This window comes from Hylobates moloch, unplaced genomic scaffold (genome assembly GCF_009828535.3).
Source record: "Hylobates moloch isolate HMO894 unplaced genomic scaffold, HMol_V3 SCAFFOLD_6, whole genome shotgun sequence".
NCBI classification, from domain to species: domain Eukaryota; kingdom Metazoa; phylum Chordata; class Mammalia; order Primates; family Hylobatidae; genus Hylobates; species Hylobates moloch.
In genome coordinates, this window is record NW_026652281.1 from 94774171 (window position 1) to 94800083 (window position 25913).

A 25913-nucleotide genomic window follows, 5' to 3' on the forward strand; every position below is an offset into this window, starting at 1 on the left:
TTATTTAGATAAGTTGCTTATTTTCTTTGAGCATCAACTTCTTCATCTTCAAATGAGTAGTAATGATGATTTCCTTGTAGGTTTGTTTTATGGATTTAGTGGGATAATAGAAGCCAAGTCCTTGCGTAGGTTCTAACACATAATCAGTGGTTTGTCATCAGTCTGGAATATTAGGAACTTTGCTTTTCCATTGAAATCTTTATCAAAAAGCTTAAATTACTGTAATGTAAACATTGATTCTTTTCATAGAATCCTCTTTGCAAGTAGGAAAACATCACATTTGTCGTGCATCTCAAAAAAACTTTCTACAGATTGATTGTCATTAAAAACTGCCCTATTTTATCTCATTAGGACTTCATTGATTATGAGATGCAGCTGTTCATAAGGGATACTCTGTATAGTTATTGGTCAGAAACTGAGCCACTAGTATGATCCTGGGAGGTACAGGCCCTCTACCAGGACCTAGAAGCATGCCAGGATATTTTTTTCCCCCAAACAGCATATAATTATTTGCTTTAGATGGCATGGTCCTGATCCAGAAAGTTAAGGGTCTTTATTGTAATTTTTCACTTTGGGGCTTGTCATAAACACCATACAGCAATTTTTTTTTTTTTTTTTTTAACCACAATACTTCCTAAAACTGTATGTTCTCCTGGCTAAAAAATCCCAAGGAGTAGAGCTGTTTGCACTGCATCCTGGGCCTTCTACAGTATCCTTTTGTGCTCTGGTCCCCACTCAAAGATGCTAGTCTTTTGTGGCACCTGGTGTATGGTGTATGGCTAAGAGTAGAATTCCCAAATAAAGAATATGTGGTGTCCAGAACCCAAATAGGCCCTCCAGGTGTTGCACTTCATTCTTTGTGGAGTAAGGTATAAGATGTAATAATTTATTCTTTACTTGGGCAGGCAAATCCCTGGATGCTCCTGAACACTGGATCCCTAAAATTTAACTCATATAGCAACTCCTGAAACTGTAGAATTTATCTTCCTCCTCTAGAGCACACTAAACTTGCCCAGGCCTCCAACCTGATAGACACTTATTGTTCATGTCTTTTATATGTAATTGTTGCAGTGGAGCAAGACTCCAAAGGATCAGACTGTTTTCAACTAGTTTAACTATGTCTCAGAACAAAGCTTCAGAATATACGTAGGAATATTAAAAATATCCAGCATCAATAAGGTAAAATCCACAATGTTTTGACATCCAATTAAAAATTATCAAACATGCAAAACCCAGGAAATTTCTACCCATGATTGTTGTAGATGAGAACATAATTAGTAGACAAGGACATTAAAACAGTTTTTATAACTGTATTCTAAATGTTCAAGAAACTAGAGGAAAGATTGACCATGTTAGTAGACATGGATGATATTAAAATGCAAATAAAACATTTAAAAATGAAAACTACAGTGTCTGAAATAAACTGGATGGGAGTAGTGGCAAATTGTGAAAGAAAATATATTAGTGAAATTGAAGACACAGCAATACGCAACTACACAAAATGAAACACAGAAAAAAATACCAAAGAAGAGTATTATGTACTCAATTATGTTGAGCTGTGAGGAGATTTTAAAAAGTTTTATATATTTTCTGTCTAGCACTAGTTATGGGTAAAATTTTCCCATTTTGCATGCCTGGCAATTTTTAATTGGATGTCAAATATTGTGAATTTTACCTTGTTTGGTGTTAGATTTGTGTGTGTGTGTGTGTGTGTGTGTGTATGTAGATAGGTAGATAGATAGTAGATAGATTATAGATATATATTTGAAATTCCAAAAAGTGGGGAGGGACAAAAAATATTTGAAGAAATAGTAGCCATCATTTTATATATATATATGTATATATAATTTGACAGACATTCTAAAGCCGTAGTACCAAGTAGATCAATGAAACCAACCACTGGAAACATGAAGAATACTAAGCTAAGTGCAGTGGTTCATGCCTGTAATCCCAGCAATTTGGGAGGCTGAAACAGGAGGATCACTTGAGCCCAGGAATTCGAGACCAGCCTGGGCAACATAGCAAGACCCTGCCTCTACAGAAAGTGAAAAAACTAGAAATTAGCCAGCTACTTGGGAGGCTGAGGTGGGAGAATTGCTTGGACTTGGGAGGTTGAGGCCGCAGTGTTGCTGTACTTGTGCCAATGCACTCTAGCCTGGGCAACAGAGTGAGACATTGTTTCAAAAAAAGAAAAAAAATGCTACACCAAGACACTGCTTAAAATTAGTAACAAAGAGAAACATGTTAAAAGAAGCCAGTCAAAAAAATACCATAATATACAGAGAAACAAAAATAAGGATGAAAATAGATTTCTCACTAGGAACAAGGCAAACTAGAAGACAAAAAATGCAGTATCTGATGGAAAAACAAACATAAAAAGCCTTGCCAACCTAGCATTCTTACCTAGTCAAAACATCTTTCAGAAACAAAGGTGAAATAAAGTATTTTGAAAACGAGAAAGCTGGAAGATTTTGCCACCAGTGCACCTGCTTCACCTGCTTTATAAGAAATATTACAGGAAGTCTTTCAAGTAAAAATGGTAACTAAGTGGGTAAATATAAAAAGAATTATTATTATCACCTAAATTGACTTGGAAGATAATTCAATCAGCTTGTCTTTAAAGCAATATGATAATGTATTATTAGGTTTATGACATACATAGATGCATGACAAAACACAAAAGTCTGGAGGGGATAAATGAAAGGATATTGTCAGGTTTTTATGTTATTCATGAAGCGGTATAAAATCAATTGAATGTAGGCTGTGGTAAGTTAAAGATATTATAAACACTAAAGTAACCACTAAAATACACACAAAAAAGTTATAGCCAGCAAATCAACAAAAGAAGTAAAAGAAAATCATAAGGAAAACTTGATACAAAATAAGGCAGAAAAATAGAAAAAAGGGAACAAAAAGCAAATGAGAAAAATAGAAAACAAAAGGCAAGAGGGTAGATGTAAAGCAGATCATGCCAATAATCACAGTAAACGTAAATGACATGAACAGTATCCCCCCTAGCAGCCTGGGCAACATACTGAGACCTTGCCTCTACAAAAAAAAAAAATTAGCCAGGTGTGGTGATGGGTGCCTGTAGTCCCAACTACTTGGGAGGCTGAGGTGGGAGGATAGCTTGAACCCAGGAGTTCGAGGCTGCCGTGAGCTATGATTGCACTGCTGCATTCCAGCCTGGGTGACAGAGTAAGACCCTCTTTTAAATCAACAGAAATTTAGAAGCATTAAACAGTACTATCCACCATTTTTTTTTAAAAAGAACAGTTAAAAAAGAACAGTGTTCCCTCCCAATAAAATGAAGTGATTATCAGATTGGTTAAAAAAAGACTATATAGTAGCTACTATATGTTGCCTGGAAGAAACCCACATTACATATAAAAACACAAACAGGTTTAAAGTAGAAGTATAGAAAGACATATCATGTTAACACTAAGCAAAAGAAAACTGGAATGGCTTTATTAATATTAAAGAAGTATGTTTCAGAACAGAATTATCAAGAATAAAGAGGATCATTTCATAATAACGTCAGTTTATCAAGAAGAAACATCATATTTATGCACCTAATAAGAGAGCTTCAAAATACACAAAGCAAATCTAATAGAACTGCAAGGAGAAATAAGCATGCTCACAACTGTGGTTGGAGATTTTAATATGCTTGTTTCGAAAATTGATAAAATAAGTAGACAGAAAATCAGTAAACATTCGGAAGCATTAAACAGCACTATCTACCAATTTAACCTAATTAACAATTATAAACCACTCTTCCCAACAATATCAGAATATGTATTCCTTTTTAAGTGTACATGGAACATTGACCAAGATTGATTGTATTTTAGTCCATTGAACAAAATTCAAAAAGATTAGATACATTAAGTCATAGAAAGTATGGTCTTTGATTGCAGTGAAAATAATTTGAAATCAATAACAGAATGTTATCTACACATTGGTATAGTATAGGAAGTTAAGAAAAGGTAAATTTAAAATATTATAAAAATCTTCCAATATCTGGAAACTAAAAAACAGCCTTCTAAACACATGGGCCAAAGAAGAATAAAAGACAAAAATAGAAAGTAGTTTGAACAGAAGGAATATGAAAATATAACATCAATATTTGTAAGAAGAAGCTAAGGTATGTTGAGAGAATTTTATTTTTATTTTTTTTTAAGCGGAGTTTCTCTCTTGTTGCCCAGGCTGGAGTGCAATGGCGTGATCTCGGCTCACTGCAACATCTACCTCCTGGGTTCAAGCGATTCTCCTGCCTCAGCCTCCCGAGTAGCTGGGATTACAGGCATGTGCCACCATGCCTGGCTAATTTTGTATTTTTATGGGGTTTCTCCCTGTTGGCCAGGTTGGTCTTGAACTCCTGACCTCGGGTGATCTGCCCACCTCAGCCTCCCAAAGTGCTGGGATTAGAGGCATGAGCCACCATACCCAGCTTGTTGAGAGAGTTTTTATAGGACTAAATGCCTACAAAGGAAAATGAAAACAAGGACTGACAAAGTCACTTTAAGAAACTAGAAAAAGAAGAGCAAATAAAATCCAAGGTGGCCAGGTGTGGTGGCTCACTCCTGAAATTCCACCATGTTGGGAAGCCAAGGCGGGCGGATCATGAGGTCAGGATATCAAGACCATCCTGGCTAACACGGTGAAACCCCATCTCTACTAAAAATACAAAAAAAAAATTCGCTGGGTGTGATGGCGGGCGCCTGTAGTCCCAGCCACTTGGGAGGCTGCGGCAGGAGAATGGCGTGAACCCAGGAGGCAGAGCTTGCAGTGAGCCAAGATCATGCCACTGCATTCCAACCTGGGGGACAGAGCAAGACTCCCATCTCAAAAAAAAAAAAAAAAAAAAAAATCCAAGGTAAGCAGTAGAAAGGAAATAATAAAAATTAGACTAGACATCAATAAAGTAAGAAAGTAGAAGAAACAGTAATGGAAATCAGGAATACTATAAGCTGGTATTTTAAGAAGATTAATGAAATAAACTTCTAGCCAGACTGATCAGGAAAAAAAGAGAGAACACTCAAAATTATCAATGTCGATTATCTCCAAGATGGCTGAATAGGAAAAGCTCCAGTCTACAGCTCCCAGCATGAGTGATGCAGAATCTACAGCTCCCAGCATGAGTGATGCAGAAGATGGGTGATTTCTGCATTTCCAGTTGAGGTACCGGGTTCATCCCACTGTGGTCTGTCGGACAGTGGGTGCAACCCATGGAGTGTGAGCCGAAGCAGGGTGGGGCATCACCTCACCAAGGAAGCACAAGGGGTCAGAATTCCTTTTCCTAGCCAAGGGAAGCCATGAGAGATGGTACCTGGAAAATTGGGACACTCCCACCCTAATACTGCACTTTTCCAATGGTTTTAGAAAATGGCACACCAGGATAGTATATCCTGCACCTGGCTCGGAGGGTCCCATGCCCATGGAGCCTTGCTCACTGCCAGCACAGCAGTCTGAGATCAAACTGCAAGGTGGCAGCAAGGCTGGGGGAGGGGTGCCTGCCATTGCTGAGGCTTGAGTAGGTAACAAAGTGACCAGGAATCTTGAGCTGGGTGGAGCTCAACACAGGTCAAGGAGGCCTGCCTGCCTCTGTAGACTCCACCTCTCGGGGCAGGGCATAGCTGAACAAAAGGCAGCAGAAACTTCTGCAGACTTAAAAGTCCCTGTCTGACAGCTTTGAAGAGAGTAGTGATTCTCCCAGCATGGAATTTGAGATCTGAGAACGGACAGACTGCCTCCTCAAGTGGGTCCCTGACCCCCAAGTAGCCTAACTGGGAGACATCTCCAAGTCGGGGCCGACTGACACCTCATATGGCTGGGTGCCCCTCTTAGATGAAGCTTCCAGAGGAAGGATCAGGCAGCAACATTTGCCGTTGTGCAATATTTGCTGTTCTACAGCCTCCGCTGGTGATACCCAGGCGAACAGGGTCTGGAGTGGACCTCCAGCAAACTCCAAACAGACCTGCAGCTGAGGGTCCTGACTGTTAGAAGGAAAACTAACAAACAGAAAGGACATCCACACAAAAACCCCATCTGTATGTCACCATCATCAAAGACTAAAGGCAGATAAAACCACAAAGATGGGGAGAAACCAGAGCAAAAAAGCTGGAAATTCTAAAAATCAGAGCACCTCTTCTCCTCCAAAGGAATGCAGCTCCTCACGAGCAATGGAACAAAGCTGAACAGAGAATGACTTTGACGAGTTGAGAGAAGAAGGCTTCAGACAATCGGTAATAACGAACTTCTCCGAGCTAAAGGAGGATGTTCGAACCCATCACAAAGAAGCTAAAAACCTTGAAAAAAGATTAGACGAATAGCTAACTAGAATAAACAGCATAGAGAAGACCTTAAATGACCTGAGGGAGCTGAAAACATTGGCACGAGAACTATGTGATGCATGCACAAGCTTTAGTAGCTGATTTGATGATCAACTGGAAGAAAGGGTATCAGTGATTGAAGATCAAATGAATGAAATGAAGTGAGAAGAGAAGTTTAAAGAAAAAAGAGTTAAATTCACAAAGCCTCCAAGAAATATGGGACTATGTGAAAAGACCAAATCTACATCTGATTAGTGTACCTGAAAGTGATGGGAAGAATGGAACCAAGTTGGAAAACACTCTGCAGGATACTATCCAGGAGAACTTCCCCAACCTAGCAAGGCAGGCCAACATTCAACTTCAGGAAATACAGAGAATGCCACAAAGATACTCCTAGAGAGGAGCAACTCCAAGACACATAATTGTCAGATTCACCAAAGTTGAAATGAAGGAAAAAATGCTAAGGGCAGCCAGAGAGAAAGGTCGGCTTACCCACAAAGGGAAGTCCATCAGACTAACAGCGGATCTCTCAGCATAAACTCTACAAGCCAGAAGAGAGTGGGGGCCAATAATCAACATTCTTAAAGAAAAGAATTTTCAACCCAGAATTTCATATCCAGCCACGCAAAGCTTCATAAGTGAAGGAGAAATAAAATCCTTTACAGACAAGCAAATGCTGAGAGATTTTGTCACCACCAGGCCTGCCTTATGAGAGCTCCTGAAGGAAGCACTAAACATGAAAAGGAACAACTGGTACCAGCCACTACAAAAACATGCCAAATTGTAAAGACCGTCAATGCTAGGAAGAAACTGCATCAACTAACAAGCAAAATAATCAGCTAACGTCATAATGACAGGATCAAATTCACACATAACAATATTAACCTTAAATGTAAATGGGCTAAATGCTCCAATTAAAAGACACAGACTGGCAAATTGGATAAAGAGTCAAGACCTATCAGTGTGCTGTATTCAGGAGACCCATCTCATGTGCAGAGACACACATAGGCTCAAAATAAAGGGATGGGAGGAAGATCTACCAAGCAAATGGAAAACAGAAAAAAGCAGGGGTTGCAATCCTAGTCAGACTTTAAACAAACAAAGATCAAAAGAGACAAGGCCATTACATAATGATAAAGGGATCAATTCAACAAGAAGAGCTAACTATCCTAAATATATATACACTCAATACAGGAGCACCCAGATTCGTAAAGCAAGTCCTTAGAGACCTACAAAGAGAATTAGACTCCCACACAATAATAATAGGAGACTTTAACACCCCACTGTCAACATTAGACAGATCAATGAGACAGAAAGTTAATAAGGATATCCAGGAATTGAACTCAGCTCTGCACCAAGCAGACCTAATAGACATCTACAGAACTCTCCAACCCAAATCAACAGAATATACATGCTTCTCAGAACTACATCACACTTATTCCAAAATTGACCACATAGTTGGAAGTAAAGCACTCCTCAGCAAATGTAAAAGAACAGAAATTATAACAAACTGTCTCTCAGAACACAGTGCAATCAAACTAGAACTCAGGATTAAGAAACTCACTCAAAACTGCTCAACTACGTAGAAACTGAACAACCTGCTCCTGAATGACTACTGGATACATAATGAAATGAAGGCGGAAATAAAGATGTTCTTTGAAACCAATGAGAACAAAGACACAACATACCAGAATCTCTGGGACACATTTAAAGCAGTGTGTTGAAGGAAATTTACAGCACTAAATGCCCACAAGAGAAAGCAGGAAAGATCTAAAATTGACACCCTAACATCACAATTAAAAGAACTAGAGAAGGAAGAGCAAACACATTCAAAAGCTAGCAGAAGGCAAGAAATAACTAAGATCAGAGCAGAACTGAAGGAAATAGAGACACAAAAAAAACCTTCAAAAAAATCAATGAATCCAGGAGCTGGTTTTTTGAAATGTTATACCACTAGCAAGACTAATAAAGAGGAAAAGGGAGAAGAATCAAATAGACACAATAAAAAATGATAAAGGGGATTATCACCACCAATCTCACAGAAATACAAACTACCATCAGAGAATACTATAAACAGCTCTCTGCAAATAAACTAGAAAATCTAGAAGAAATGGAACTGGATCCCTTCCTTACACCTTATACAAAATTAATTCAAGATGGATTAAAGACTTAAATGTTAGACCTAAAACCATAAAAACCCTGGAAAAAACCTAGGCAATACCATTCAGGCCATAGGCATGGGCAAGGACTTCATGACTAAAACACCAAAAGCAATGACAACAAAAGCCAAAATTGACAAATGAGATCTAATTGAACTAAAGAGCTTCTGCACAGCAAAAGAAACTACCATCAGAGTGAACAAGCAACCTACAGAATGGGAGAAAATTTTTGCAATCTACCCATCTGACAAAGGGCTAATATCCAGAATCTACAAAGAACTTAAACAAATTTACAAGAAAAAATCAAATAACCCCATCAAAAAGTGGGCAAAGGATATGAACAGACACATCTCAAAAGAAGATATTTATGCAGCCAACAGACACATGAAAAAATGCTGATCATCACTGGCCATCAGAGAAATGCAAATCAAAACCACAATGAGATACCATCTCACACCAGTTAGAATGGCGACCATTAAAAAGTCAGGAAACAACTGCTGGAGAGGATGTGGAGAAATAGGAACACTTTTACACTATTGGTGGGACTCTAAACTAGTTCAACCATTGTGGAAGACAGTGTGGCAATTCCTCAAGGATCTAGAACTGGAAGTACCATTTGACCCAGCCATCCCATTACTGGGTATATACTCAAAGGATTATAAATCATGCTTCTATAAAGACACATGCACACGTATGTTTATTGTGGCACTATTCACAATAGCAAAAACTTGGAACCAACCCAAATGTCCATCAGTGATAGACTGGATTAAGAAAATGTGGCACATATACACCACGGAATACTATGCAGCCATAAAAAAGGATGAGTTCATGTCCTTTGTAGGGACATGGATGAAGCTGGAAACCATCATTCTGAGCAAACTATTGCAAGGACAGAAAACAAAAAACCACATGTTCTCACTCATAGGTGGGAATTGAACAATGAGAACACTTGGACACAGGGTGGGGAACATCACACACTGGGGCCTGTCATGCGGTGGGGGAGGGGAGAGAGATAGCATTAGGAGATACACAATGTAAATGACGAGTTAATAGGTGCAGTACACCAACATGGCACATGTATACATATGTAACAAACCTGCATGTTGTGCACATGTACCCTAGAACTTAACGTATTAAAAAAAAAAAAAAGAACAACTGTATGTTGGGCATAAGACAATGCCCTATCATCAGAAACTTATAATTAAGTTAAATAAAATTTAATTATGACAAAAAAATTAAAATAATCTTAGCTAATTTGTCCTAGTTTATATTTTACATGCTGTATTTGAACGTAAGATACACAACTAATGGGTTCTTTTATTTTGAGAAAAAATAATTTTTAGAGTTTCTAAACTCCTGAACCAGCCACAAGTGCCCTTATGTGGAGTTCATTAAGACAAAGGCCTACTTGGGCTACTTTTAATTTGCTTCTATTTTGAAGTATGATACTAAATGCAGATGTCTTTCCAGCATTAATTTCTATCTACGTGGCAGAATTTCATTAAGTTTGGCCAGCCCCATTTTAATTAAGCATCCTTACATTGATTGTGCACTGTCCGTGCTTTTGACCCACCAGAACAAGCACTTAGTCAATTAACTCTTTTATTAACCAATTGATTTTTGCTGTAGGCCCCTACCTTCTCTTACCGATTAGAAATGAACATGAAAGGCAAAGAAATTGGTTCCTTTCATCTCTAAAAAGCAACAATAAATAATAAAACATTTCAAACAATAAATAATAAAACATTTCAAAAATTTCAGTGGGGAACCTAAACACGAATAAAAAATACCTGCCGTTTATTCTGGGATGTAAAAATGGACCGTTTGTGGTAGCATCGTATTTGAATAAATCATATTGTCACACTGACCTTTATTGATATACTGTTTCCCAACTTAAAGCATCAATCCTGCTGCTTAAAAGATCTTTTGTTGTACAAGACCTGCAGATCCATCGGGTGACGAAATAATGATTTGCCATCTGTGGACTACCTAAATCAATAATTTAACAAGATCCTCAGTAGCTTCCTCCCAGCCCCTCACCCCACTCTATTGCCTGTGTTTGCAATTTTAGTTATGCAATTTAATGCTGTCATTAGGGACAAAAAAATTCTATATAACTGAAGGAAAATACAATGCATAGCATTTGGTGTCTCCAGGTTTTGTGTATTTCTAGAATATACTGTATGGCTTAATTTGAGTGAAACGACCATGGCTAGTAAAGAATCTAATTTTTGTTTGTTTGTTTGTTTGAGGCAGGGTCTCATTCTATCACCCAGGCTCACTGCAACCTCCATCTCCTGGGCTCAAGGGATCCTCCTACCTCAGCCTCCCAAGTAGCTGGGACTACAGGTGCCCGTCACCTCACCCAGCTAATTTTTTTTGTATTTTTTGTAGAGGTGGGGTTTTGCCATGTTGCCCAGGCTGGTCTCAAACTCTTGGGCTCAAGTGATCCACCCGCCTTGGCCTCCCACAGTACTGGAATATAAATCTATTTTAATATAATTATTTTAGGCAAATAAAATTGTTCCCAGAGGAATCAAAGGGCTTAAACTCAATATACCCTTCCCCCAATTTTGGTTTGGGTCAGGATGATTTATGCAAATATAAAAAATGTATTTTTCTAAAGCCATCATTGGGATAGATATGTGTGTATGCTAATTCATGAAAATTGGACCTAATTTGGAATATGTAGTATGCTTATTTACCCTAATTACTTACAAAATACATATTTAAAAAAGTAAAAGATGGATGAAAGGCTTTCTATGTCCTCATTCTCTTATAACAACTATTCTTATTGTCAGTATTCTCCCAGTAGAAAAGGGTATTTAACATACTGGTTTTCTAAGAACTCAAGAGAAGGACATGGAAATCTGATAATTTTACTAGCTGGCTGTGTTATCTTAAGCAAGTACTATTAACTGATTGAGTCCAGTTTCCTCATATTTCTTCCTGAGTGTTTTATATATGCCCTGTTCAACTTTAGAGTTAGCTTTGAGGTTCTGATGATACTAGTGTGTTGGGGCTCAGAAACTGATACTCCAAAATATGGCATTGTGACGTGTTGAGCTGAAGAAACCTCAAAGTCTCTCTAATCTTCCCCCTGCCACCCACCGTCTCTTCCAAAGAGACTGAAGTTCCTTCATCTGCCTAATATGCAGCCTCATCAAGGAGAATAATTGTTTTTTCTTCCTCTCCCTGTTATTTCCTTATTTATTGTGGAAAAGAAGACCAAGAGTGACCACACCTGAGCAGATTTTTTTTGTGAGTATAATGACAGTCTTCAAAGATCATTTAAATTCCAAAGAGAGCTGTTTCCAAGTTTCCTGCTCCAATCATTCTCCCCAGTAATTATTTATTACCCATCAATAGAATTTTTTCCTCCTACTCTCATCATCTGTTTTACCAGGATCCAAGCTCCCCTTCTTTCTAGAGCCTCAAGACGATATGTAAGTTTCTGTAACTCACTGGGAAGTTGAGTCTTCATTCTGAAGGCTCTGGGGTATACATGCTAAATAAATTCATATGTCTTCTTCTATTAATCAATCTGCTTCATGTCAGTGATTTCTTAGAGAACCTTTAGAGGGCCAAGTGTCTAAGGCCCCACAATAGTAATACCAATGGTCATTCGTTAGTGAGCATCTACTATGTTACAGGTACCTTATAAACATTACCTATAACCTTCACTACAGCCCATTAATATCAGTATTATTATCCTCATTTTCCAGCCAAGGAGCCAGAGACGTTAAGCAATCTGTTTAGGGTTAGCTGGGCTTACATGGCAGAAGTGAAATTAAAATCAAGGCCTGCCACACACTGTCTTATACTTCTGCTCTGCCATACTGCCTCTCCATGATATAATGTCTATGAAAGTGCCATGGAAAAGCTAAAGGATTAGATTAGACAGATGCACAATGGTATTCTAGCCATTATAGTGATTAATAGGCTTCATGAAACGTAGGACCTGGCACTCAGAGGTGATGTTGTCTTTTCCTTGAATGGGAGTTGCACTGTGCTATTAGACATATAATTATAGTGCAATTTTTCAAAGGCAAATTTTTGCCACCATCTTTCTGCATGGCCTTGCTAGCTCTCCAGGAGAAGCAAAAAGTAACAACGCTGATTGATTTCCCTTTGCCACTTGCTTCAAGTGGTTTCCATTTTAATGCCCGTCCCAATTGGGCTTTCATTGTCATTCGGAGCTGCTGATATTTCAGCCTCCACATAGGCTAAACAGTTGGGCTCCTCAGCAAGTTCAAAATGTCTGCACAGCAGGGAAAAAAACATGCTATCTTTTCTAAAAGCTGTTTTGGTGGTTCTATTAGAAGGCGTAACTCTTTCTCCTTTATATAGTAGTAGGGAACAGTCTTGTCATTCCCTTCACCCCTTACCACCCCTCCAAAAAAGAAAAGCTTTTAATTGATGAAATTTTCAGAGATTTCTGTGACCAAACTCAAATGTCACAATAATACAAGGTCAACTGATTTGAATTGTTATGTTCTTTATTAAATAGCATATCTGTGGATTCCAAAGCCTAGATGAGAAAAAAAAAGATCCATTTTATAAAGTGCACTCATGCTATTTCATGACAAAGTAGAAAAGTTACACAGAAGTTTTACAAAATGGCTTATATAGTGCAATGTTATTACCTAAGGCTGGGAAATTATACAATCCTGGTTTGCATCCCAACTCTGGACACAATTTGCTGTGTCCTTGACTGAGTGCAGCCTTGGATCCTAAGGATGGTGGGAATATTTGTTTCTTTAACAAGTAGGTTGCCTCTTTTGAATATCTTTCAGTTGACTCTGGGTACTTTAGACATTTTCTGTTTTTATCTTACTTCTTCCTCTAGTGATGTCAATCAGGCACACAAACTTTATCGAGTATATACTGTGATCTAGGCATTAGACATCAAAAGAAAATGACTAGGCGGCATGTAGATGTGGGCAGCTCTCTCTGTATCTGCATTACTTACTGTGTCATGTACTGGATTAATATATGTTAGACTGAGTCGGTAGGTTACACTCACTTACTGAAACCTCCTTTGCAAACTTATGACAGTAAGAGAAATATGACATAACTGACTCCATCTTGTTTCTGACCTCCAAGCTGCCCTTGGTCACTCCTGGGCGTAAGCCAAGTAACTTTAGGTAGAATTTAGTTTATAATTTTACTTAAAAGCAAGGACAATAATAGTCCCTCCCTAAAACTAACCCCCCTCCTTGCTCAGGGACCAAAAACTGCCTTTATAGGACTAATGAAAGGCCACAAGATTAGGATTATGTGAGAGGCCTGAATTCTGCTAAGTATGAAGGCATAGTTTCTATAACCCATTACTGCTCAGGAGTCATGTGGCCAGAGGTCACAAGATTTGAGACTTCCCTAATTCCTCCTATAGATAACATCACAATTGTGGAAGCTAAGATTGCTTTTTTTGAGATATTTTTTAGACTGACCCATCCAGACTTGTGACTCAGTTGCCCCTATAGCTCCACCCAGAGGCCAACTCAGTGCACGAGGAAGGTTTCCCACACCCCTGTGATTTCATCTCCAACCAATCAGCAGTACCCATTACCTAGCTCCTTGCCCATCAGATTGTCCATAAAAAGCCTAACTTATAAGCCTCTAGGGAGACTGATTTGAGTAATAACTCCAGTTCTCCTGCTTGGGCCAGTCTTGTGTCAGTTAAACTCTTTCTGTACTGCAATGCTGAGATCTCAGTGAATTGATTTTGTTTGTGAAACAGTCAGGAAGAATCCAATGGATGGTTACACTACCTGGGACAAAAGAGGAACCATGCACTAGACAAAGCTACACTTAGGTTAAAAAAGAAACCTGACTATTTGAGGGGTGGACGGGAGGCTTGTCTGCTTCCCATTTGTCCTCCTCTAACAGGTAAAACTACTGGCAGTCTAATTCATAAATTGTAAACGAATTGGGTTCTTAAAGCTGTCTTTGTAATAGGAAGAACAAAGACTTTATGCTTTATTAACTACCAGCAAATAAAGCAAAAAGGCAAAAAAAAAAAAAAAAAAAGTCCAAGTTGAGAAGGAGGAGAAAAAGTAAGTGTTCTATTTTTTTCTACATCAAATCCAGGCAATATTTTGTAACAGAAGTTTAATTAGCTATCAGATTTCTCCAAGTTCAGTCCCCTTGCTCAATTTCTTGTGATCCTCTATTCCAATGCTCAGAAATACAGGTTCATTATTAACTGTTGGATCATCACTAAAACACCCCACTGTGCTCTACCTAAACTTCAAAGTGCTTAATGGCACCAAATAATTATTTCCTAATTCCAATCAAATTTATTATTCTATCACTATCAGTTAATATTTAACAGATAGATTTTTATTAAGTTAATTTATACCAATGTATAAATGATTAATATCCCTTTAATGTTCCTGTGATAGTTTCAGTTTTAAAGATGAATGCCTGTTATCACAGAGGGTATCCTAGAGATGTGCAATTAATGAAGTCTGAGACAAAACTGCAGAAAGTATTACATAAAGGGAATTTGATAAAAACATTTTTCAGTAACTCATGTATTTATTTAACTGCAACTTTTTATGTATGAGACTGTGTTAGAAACAATATACAAGACAAATTTCACCTATTTGTAACTTCAATTTAAAGAATTCCTCCTTCGAATAGAGGAAATAGATCATTAAAATAATGAGTGATAAGTGCAATTGTAATGATATAAGAAGTCATTTGGCACATATTTCAAACGTTTTTCCTTCCAGATAACCTTTTCTGGATTTTCAGGTTCAGGTGAGTCTCAAAGGATGAATATGAGCCAGCCATAGAAAGAAAAATGGGAATAAGAAAGTGGGAAACATGTTTTGGTCAAAGGCATTGTATAGGTCAGAGTCTCAGCAGGTAGCGCACACCATAGGGATGATCAAGGAGACTTTAACAAAAAGACCACTTATGAACCTAAATGCAGGGTCAAGGGAAATCAGCAAGGGAAAAGCTAGGAGCTGTTACCACCCTTAGGCTTCAAGGGGCAAGAGGAAGGAACAATTACCTACACTGAGCAAGACCTATAGCTGTGGCCCTGAAGAAGAATATGCCCTTTATCAGAGAAACAATAGTCATTGCCAAATCATGGCCTGGTAGGAAAGAAGCCAGGGAACAAATATCCTGACTTATTCTTCTTCTAGCCCTCTGATCTTCTAGAGTTTCCTATAATCTGAAGCCAACACAAAGCCAAAGGGTGTGAGAATCCTGTTCTTCTGAAGCTAGAGAAAGAAGAAGAGTGAAACTGGAGGGAAAAAATTAGGACAACCTGCTGGGCATTGTGGCTGATGCCTGTAATCCCAGCAATTTGGGAGGCTGATGTGAGTGGATCACTTGAGCCAGGAGTTCAAAACCAGCCTGGAAACATAGGGAGACCTTGTCTCTACAAAAAAAAAAAAAAAAAAAAAAAAAAAAAAAAAGCCAGGCCTGGTGGTATGCACCTGTGGTCCTAGCTACTCGGGAGGCTGAGGCAGGAGAATCGCTTAAGTCTGGGAGGTCGAGGTTGCAGTGAGCCGAGATTGTGTCAATGCACTCCAGCCTGGACGACGAAGTGAGACCCTGTCTCTAACAACAACAACAAAAACAAAAAAACCTGGCACAGACATGGAGAGTTTTAGTAAATCAAAATCATTATGAATTTTCTTTTGCTGGGGTGTAAATTCTGAAGAGGAAAGTGGCAAGAATAAAAACAAGTGTGATCCTATGTGTTACATACCTGGAAACTTTCCCTAGTTTTTCATCACCATTTGAATAAAGCTTGTAACATGTCATAAAAACCCATCAGATTCTAGCCTGCTCTGTGATGCTCCAGACTTACAGGTGATTCTAGAAGCCCTGATGAGGGGGAAGCAGAGCTGGCCTGGAGGTGAACACAACAATTTGTGATTTAGGAGAAAAATTATGACTACTTGAACTAAGGCAATTGAACTAATGGAAATTAAGATGGTAAGGAAGATCAAGCTTTGAGAATGTGTTGAAAATAAAATCATCAAGACTTAGTGATTGAAGTGTGGGAAAGTATAGCCAGGTGGCAAGGGGGACTATCAGATTTCTGGTTGTTCACCAGAGGGATGGAACTGCCAAAAGTCAAATGAAAACATAATAAAAAAGTTCGAATGTTCCTTTGCACATATGCAGCAAATAACTGACGCTCAAGTACAGTATGATGTGTTCAGTAGAGATTTGGGTTGGGATATAGATTTCAGAGGACTTGCCATAGGAAATGTGCAACATGCATATTCCTAGAACTGCCAGTAACTTGGAGACGGTGTAGTAGAAGACTGTATGGCAAACAGAAAGGAAAAATAGTCTCCTGGCATAAGAAGAATGAGGAGAGGGAGTGGTAAAAACTCTGTTGGACATATCAATTAGAAAGCCGTTGGTGACTTTTGGAAAATGTGGTGTTACTGGAATGGTCAAATACATGATCATGGAAGTTTGAGGAGTAAAAGAGAGGTTTGGACATGGAGGCAATGGGTACAGACAATTCCTCTGAGAGGGGAGATACAATATGGGTGATTAAGGAAGACTCAGAGTCAAGGAAGAGGATTGATAGATGAGCAAGGGAGACCTGCTTAATTGTTAGTGAGAAATAACAACAGTGGAAGAAGATTTGAAGATACAGGGTAGAGAATGTCTAATAGATGAAGAGCTGAATTAAGAGTTGACAAAGTTTGGAGTATTTAAAATTTCAATGGATGTTGATATTTCCACATTAGGTATGTGAAATGTTTTTAAGTTGAATTTTGGGACTGCAGTACAGTTACAACTGAATGATAAAATTGTTCCCATAGTCTGTCTCTAGGAGTAGAAATCCAAAACCATTGTCGGAAGCAATTAGAACATATTTATAGAACAAGTAATTTATTATTGTAATAAATTATAATAATATAATAAGTAATAATTTATTATTATTATTGCTAGTAAGCAGCCAGAGGATGGAAATGACTTGCCCAAAATTGTAAATGCCAAGTAGGGTCTAGAACTGAGCACCACCACTTCTAAATGTGCTCATAATTCCCACTCATTCTTAACCTTTATTTTAAAATCAACTTAGGTTTTACTGGTTAAATCACCTCTCTCTGTTTGTCTCTTTCTTTCTGTGTATTGCTGTGTGTTCTTTACCTTTCTTGTATATAGACTTTTATTTATTTTACTTTTCACAAGTTTGCTCATTAAAAATATGAAGCCATTCTACTCCATGCTACCCTGGCCACTAAATTCATGAACAACACTAAACTGCATATTATTAAAATCAAGTAGTGGCTATGAGTATGAGTTCTGAATTTATGCTACGTGGGTTCAAATCCTATCTCAGCCACTTACTGGCTATTTAACGTTAGACAGTACTTAACTGCGTATGTCTCAGTTTCACCATCTGCATATTAAATCAACATATCAAATCATAGCCATGGGAGGATTAAAGAGCAAATGCATGTAATTAACACAAAACAATGCCTGACTTAAAAAAAAATCAACTGATGTTTACTTTTTTTTCTGAATAGTAGCATGGGTGGTGGTACCAGTAGTTATACTATGACTAGATCAAATAATTCAAGTAATAATTTGCTAAGGAAAATAATCCACTTTCGTTAAATAAACTCTTGTCATGCCATATGGTTCATATTCCAAGCAGACAATCCTTCCCAAACTGGGCAAACATCCAGCCAGCCATAGTTGTAAGATGAAATAAAAAAAGATATAGATCTAGGCAAACAAAATTGAGTTTCTATTAGCATCAGTATTAGAAGAGTCTTTTCCTGGAATTGCATGATGACAGCTATCATCTTCTGCACTCTGCCTTTCAACCAGGGAGGAGAAATCCATTGGGCAGGGTGAATGACCTGGGGCTCACCACGAAGTACATCCTCTCTAAATGTGAAGCTCTGTGTTCATAGGGGATAAGTTTTGCTGAATCGGTGTGTGGTTCTTGTTCATGCTGGCTAAGACTGAAAACTTGGGCAGCTAAAATGTGATTATCCTCTTTTCAAATAGAAAGTCTTGTCTGCCTTGAGCTCTAAATTCTATATTCATGCCTTCCTATGCCCTTATCATTCATATCAATGAAGATAGAATGTAAGTAGCAATGGTATTAAATCATTTGAATGCGTTAAAAAATAAATCCTCATATCTTTTCACTTGGCAAGATATATTTGATAGCTTATCTGCTCTGACCAAAGATTTGCTTGGACTAATATTGAATCTCCCCGTATCTTGTGGGTAGATGGGGGTAGGTTTTCTGCTGGAGAAACTGTCAACCAAAAATGGAAAATTTGGCAATAAACCTTCCTGGTTGGTATTGGAGTTTGAGCACTGTGTTCCCTGTTTGTCTGAAAAGAATAAACTACGCTTTATATCTGATTTTTCAAAGGTTCCAAAGATTATGGATAGGCCAAAAGTGATTCATGGTCTATCATTTAAAATATTTGATGAAATGGAATAAATTTAGAAAAGAGCTGAAAAAATTAGGGGCAATGAGCTCTAGAGGACTTCATTCAGAGCAAATCATAAACTCTTTGGAAGACAAAACACAATTCAATCTTTCCAAAAATGTGTTCCTTGAGGCACAAACTTTTTCAGAGTATGGGCAGGGGGAATTCATGGTCAAATAAATTTGAGACACACCGAACAGTAATTATTCCTCTTAAATGTACATTCAACACAAAAAGAAGAACTATGTTTACCTTTGCTGTTTTCAACCCTTATACAAAAACACTCATTTAAGATTTTTTTTTTAAAGAAATCCTGATTAATATCCCGTGGATCAATCTAGAGTTCTGTTGAATACACTGTCAATTGCTTAGATTGAAAAAGTATTCCGTTTGTAGGGAGTAGAAAGTAGGAAGCCACTATGTCAGATTTTCACAGCGTCCTTCAAAAGAGTGTTCTAGGAAACCTCTCAATGACAAAGTTTTCGTATATTGATTTCCATTTTGTTCAGTACTAAAGATGGATCTTTCATCAGCAAGAACTCTGGAAAAGATGATTAAGATGGGACACTTACCCTCTCTGAACTAAAAATTATTAAAATTTAATTTAGGTTTAATTTATGTTATATATTTGAAGGTTTTGATTTGCATTTCTCTAATAACCAGTAATGATGAGTTTTTTTTCATATGTTTGTTGGCTGCATAAATGTCTTCTTTTGAGAAGTGTCTGTTCACATCTTTCACCTGCTTTTTGGTGGGGTGGTTTGTTTTGTTCTTATAAATTTGTTTGAAGGTGATATTGTTATAGTCACAGCTTTAAATTTCTTTTAACATTTCAAGAAGTCTCAGATACCCACTCTCTTGACCAAGAGAGAAAGGGATAGAATTACAACAACATTTTTTGGTGATTATGTGACTTTCTCTCGCTAAGTATGTCCTGGCAGGAATAAAAGGGTTTATAATCACTGGGGTGGTGGGCAGCTGTAATGAGGTGGTTTAGAGACAGACTCAGCCTTCTCTACTGGTTTTGAATGGTGAACCATAGGAGGTGTATTATTGCATTTTTCTGAATATGAGTTTCTCCATCTGGATAGCAAGGATATATTACTGCCTATCTTAGAATGCAGAATAGTAGAATTAGAAATTCTACTGGGAATAGTAGAATTAGAAAATGTAGGTAAAGTGCTTGGTACACACAGGTGCTCATCAAATATTGGTTAGTTTATATATTTTTTTCTGCACAGCAGTGATTCTCAACTGGGAGCAATTTTGTGCCACCAGTCACACCCCCAGAGGACACTTGGTGATAATATCTGGAGGCACCTTTGGTTGTCATAACTGAGGGGAAGTGCTATTGGGACCTGGCGGGTGGAGGCCAGGGGTGCTGGTAAACATCCTGCATACACAGGAAAGCCCTGATAACAAATAATTATCCAGTCCCAAATGTCAACAGTGCCAAGACTGAGAAACTCTGCTCTATAGCAGGGTAATGCCACACCGTCTGCTTCCACTACCAACGCAGACGGTATTTAGCTATTCCAGCACAGATCAGAGCAGGTAGAGGCATCTCTTAAGGGGAAAAGAAACAACACTTTGGAGACTAGAAGCATTCGAAATCATGAAAGCTTAAATTCTGAATACTGTATTCATTTTAATCAATTAGCAGTAATGAATGCACTGTGTTACTTATAAACCAAAGTCAGTGACAAAGAAAACTCCAAGAAAAGAAAAAAGAGACTAGAAAGTGTTCTGCAGACCCAGCAAGTTAAAAATGTTAAACTTCCTTTTCCCCTTTTTGGCCATTGAGCATGTTTATTTCCCTATGGGGTTGGAGAATCCAGTTGATTTCAAGAAAAAGATCTACCATATTGTATGTCTAAGCCGTGGTTTTTTCTTCGAGAAAATCAGGCATTGAAATCCATGTCATGAAACTCTGGGGGACATTTTGGCTTTCAACACAGATATGTTAATAACACTAGACACTTTGAGATGCCATACTCCATACCATAAAATAGTAATAAGGGGACTAAAAAAGAGGAAAGTGTGTGTGTGTGTGTGTTTTGTGTGCACATGTGTCATTTCCCTTGCATGCACACACACTGAGTATTTGCTTGGAGATGCTGTATATAGCATCATTTAAGTTGGCTGTAGCTCACATCACCAAGAATTTGGAAAAACTTTAGGAAGGACAGAGGTTTATTATTTTTTAAATATGGTAAGTTACAAGCAAAAGTAGAGAGGCTACTTATAGGAACAGTTTGATTTGCTTGTAATGCAACTCCAGTGAGACAGCAAGATAGAGTATTGGTTTCTTAGAGTTTTGAGCTCCACAAACCGTTTGAAAGAAACTAAAGAATCAAGGTGAAAGAAGAGAGGGTAAAATTTTTAATAGATAAGCACTTACTTATAAGGAAGCATTTGTTTTGAAAATTGGAAGATATATAGAGAAGCCCTAAGGCATTCTCACACATGGAATAAAAAACAAATTTAGGTGTTTTCAAGGAGAATAAGAAGATAGCAGGATCCAGTAAACTCATCTTTTACTCAGTTTCTGATTAGATGAATACAAACAGAAAGGCAATCTGCTAGCGTCCTCCAAACCTAGAATGCAGACATCTTCAATCTGGGCATTGATGGCATTCTTTACCCTTAGCAAGGAAGACTTGTTCTGAGCTGTTCATTTGGATTTCAGTGCCTTTTTAGGCCAGATTCCCTTTTGACCTTTCCTTTGCATGTTAGAGCTGAGATTCCAAAAAAAAAAAAAAAAAATGAAAATATATTCACTTGAGCCCAGATATAGTGGCTTTCCAAATTATTATAATATTAAGTCTTCATTATTGCAGTTCTGGGAGCTCAGAAAAATCACTTCCTCTTTCAATGCCTCATTTTCTTCATCTGTAAAAAGGGATATTATTATTAATAGTGGCAATCCCAGGGAATAGTTTATGGGAATTAGATGTGAAGCTCTGAGCACAGTGTCTGGCACACACAAACCCCCATATTGCTTGTTGTGGTTGGTATTGTTAATTTTATTTTTAGTATCATTGTTATTTAGGACCTCTAATTACCTCTATACATGAGGCACCCAGTGTCATCCAAACAGTCATCAAACATTTGTTATTGTACATTCTACAGAATTTCTCAGGCATTGAAATTTAGAGAAATGATAAAACAATCTGCCATCAAGGAGCTTACAACATGAATGGAGGCAGGCACAGAGGCATGATAGCATTATCATGCACATGTGATATGGCTGTCCTATCAGGCTGGCAGCACAGAAAATGTAACCTTGATTGCTGGCAGCAATCAAAAAAGGATTGTTGCAGGAGATGCACTTGAACAGGTCATGCTATATAATGTAATTTGGATGTTTGTCCTCTCATAATCCATGTTGAAATGTGATCCCTGGCCGGGCGTGGTGGCTCATGCCTGTAATCCCAGCACTTTGGGAGGCCGAGGTAGATGGATCACGAGGTCAGGAGTTCAAGGCCAGCCTGGCCAAGATGGTAAAACCCCGTCTCTACTAAAAAATAAAAACTACAAAAATTAGCCGAGAGCGGTGGCAGGCATCTGTTAATCCTAGCTACTTGGGAGGCTGAGGCAGGAGAATCGCTTGAACCCGGGCAGCAGAGGTTTCAGTGAGCCGAGATCTCACCACTGCACTCCAGCCTGGGCGACAGACAGAGCGTCTCAAAAAAAAAATTTGTGATCCCCAATGGTGGAGGTGGGGCCTAGTGGGAGGTGTTTGGATCATGAATGGCTTGGAGCCCTCTCCTTGCTGATGAGTGAGTTCTCTGTTAATTCACTTGAGAGCTGATTGTTTAAAGGAGCCAGCATTTCCTCCTCTCTCTCTTGCTCCCTCTCTCACTGTGTGACACACTGGCTCCCCTTTGCACTCCTCCATGATTGGAAGCTTCCTGAGGCCCTCACCAGAAGCAGATGCTGGCACCATGCTTCTTGTACAGCTTGGAGAACCATCAACCAAATTAACCTCTTTTCTTTATAAATTACCCAGGCTCATGAACTTTTTTTATAGCAATACAAAATTGACTAACACACTATATAAATAGAAATTAGCCAGGAGAAGTGGATTCGGTAGGGTACGATATGGTGGTGGAGGGAAACAGCATAAAGAAAAGCCTAGAGGTCATCTGCAGGGCTCCTCAACTGCCACCCATTGAAGTATTTCGGCCTCAATTAATTATGAACAAACATAGTAAGTGCCCTTCCCTTTTACAGGACAGGTACAATATCCTAATTTGACATGCATAACCATATTCAATCTTCATCATTCCCTTAATTAATTAATTAATTAATTTAGAGACAGAGTCTCACTGTGCCACCCAGGCTGGAGTGCAGTGGCGTGATCATGGCTCGCTGCAGCTTCGACCTCCTGGGCTCAAGTGATTCTTCTGCCTCAGCTCCCCAAGTAGGTGGGACTACAGGCATGCACCACCACTCCCAGCTAATTTTTGTATTTTTTGCAGAGACGGGGTTTTGCCATGTTTCCCAGGCTGGTCTTGAACTCCTGTGCTCAAGCAATCCACCAGCCTCGGCCTCCCAAAGTGTTGGGATTACAGGCGTGAACCATCCTGCCCGGCCTATTTGTTGTTATTATTGTAATTTTACAGATGTGAAAACCAGGGCCTCAGAAAATGTAAACTTCTTGCCCAAGATTTCAGGGGTACTAAGTGGCAAAGTCAGGGTTTGAAACCTACCCAGTCTCTGCTTGTAACCTACATGAACAGTATAAAATACTGTGACTAAGTAAGTGGCCTTCAGTTTTCAGCCAAGGCCACAGAAATCAAACCCAGTTCTTTCTGGCCTCAGTGGCCCATTTGCAAGTTTGGTGCAGTGGCGAGGCCATCTGTTGTGAGGCTAACAGACCAGGCTTTTCCCATACCTTGCAGGCAGGGTGAAGAGCCCATAGAGAGAGCTGAAGCGCTTTCCTATACCAGCTGAAATCCCTCAAAGACTGTGAAAAATGTCAGAGGACCTGTCGGTCTTCATCAGCAATGACTTTATTATCGCACCTTCTGGTGCATCTTATACCCTCGGTTACCGAAAGAGACCTGAACAATCAGATCAACACAGCACACATGTGGTGAAGCAGAGCCCTCACAATTAGCCAGGGATGCATTCCTTCTGCATTTTCCCAAGCTAGCACTGTCAGACGTAGGAAATAAAAATACAAGACATTCAGTTAAATTTCAATTTCAGATAAGCAATGAATTATTTGGGGGAGGGGAGTAGGTAAGTCCCATGCAATATTTGTGACATATTTATACTTAAAAAAATTATTTGTTGATTTTCTGAAATTCAAATGGAATAGAGCCTCCTGTATTTGGCAGTCTCACCCTAAGCATTAAGAAGGGGAAGAAGAATAAATGTTATCTGGGAAGAATTCAAAGATGCATCAACAATTTGTGCCAAATCCATGGACATTCAGAAAATACCTACTTTGTGGAAATTGTTGTACTCAGGGTTTCGTACGTAGAATTTTCGTTTCAAAGCATCTTACAGTCTAGTTGGGCAGCTGAGAAAATGAGAGACAGTTGTGGGGAATGTGACAGGGTGGGTTCTGTTCCTGTCTGCTTCAGATCTATTTCTTGCCCTACCCCTGCCGTAATCTTCCAACCATAGGGACCAAATTGTTGCAGGTGCGTTTCAGAGCTGGGATCAGCTGGCTTCTGGCTGGGCTGTTTCACTGGGGACACTGGTCAGAGATCAGGCTGTGGGAGAGGGTGTTCCTTATACCTCACTGCCTGGGGTCATGTCTTCTGTGTGCCTCCAGCTCCCTCCAGAGGCTTATGATACTTCAGGTGCACAGGTCCCTACCCATGGGACAGCCCAGGAGTGGCGCAGCGTCCCTTTCTTACACAGCCCCTCCCTGACTGACCCTCCAGCTCCTCCTTCACCCATGTAGCTCTCTGTATTAAATTCTCTCTGCTTTAAATATTCTGCTTCAGAGTGGTCTCTATTTTTTTTTTTTTAGTGGTCTCTATTTTCCTGGTTGGGTACTGAACATTAGAGCACTATAACTGATATGGAAAGAAGAGCTGGGAGGAGCTATCTTCCTTGCCTAGGAGGGAGTGGAGTACGTCTTCCCGAAAGACATGAAGCCTGAATTTAGGGTCCTAATAATAGTTCTTATTTATTCATTTTAGGATGGTCTGGGGACTGTACTAAGTGTTCTTGCTGGTTGATTTTATGTAACTTGACTTGGTCACAGGGTGCTCAGATATTTGGTCAAACATGATTCTGGGTGTGTCTGTGAGGGCACTGCATTTGAATCTATGGATTCAGGGAAACAGATTGCCCTCTCGCACGTGGGTGAACCTCACCCAATCAGTTGAGGACTGAATAGCATGAAAAAGCTGAGTGAGGGAGTATTCCTTCTGACTGTCTTTTGGCTAGAAATTTTTTCCCCCTATCTTTGGACTAGAACTACACCATCAGGTCTTTTGGTTCTTGAGACTTTGGACTTGGACTAGAACTACATCTTTAAAATTAACTCTGCTAATTCTCTGTAGTGCTGACTGCAGATCTTCAGACTTGTCAGTCTCCATAATTGTATGAGCCAATTCCTTCAATTCCTTATACTAAATCAATCTCTCTCATCCTGTCTCTCTCTCTTTCTACACACAATCTCTCTCTTTCTCTCTCTCTCTCTATATATATACACACATAATATATATACACACATATATACACATAATATATATACATATATGTATGTATATGAGAATTCTGACTAATACAGTGTTCTTTATGCCTTAGCATATTTAACCCTTAGACCTCATCCTCCAACGTGATATAAGTAATCCCAATTTACATATGAGAAAAGTAAGTCTCAAGAAAGATGAGACACTTGTCCAGGATCAGGCTGTAACGATGTGAACACAGATTTTCCTGGCTCCAAATAAGATGTTGTAACAACTATTATACAGGGAGGAGTCATGTTTGCTGGGAAAGACCCA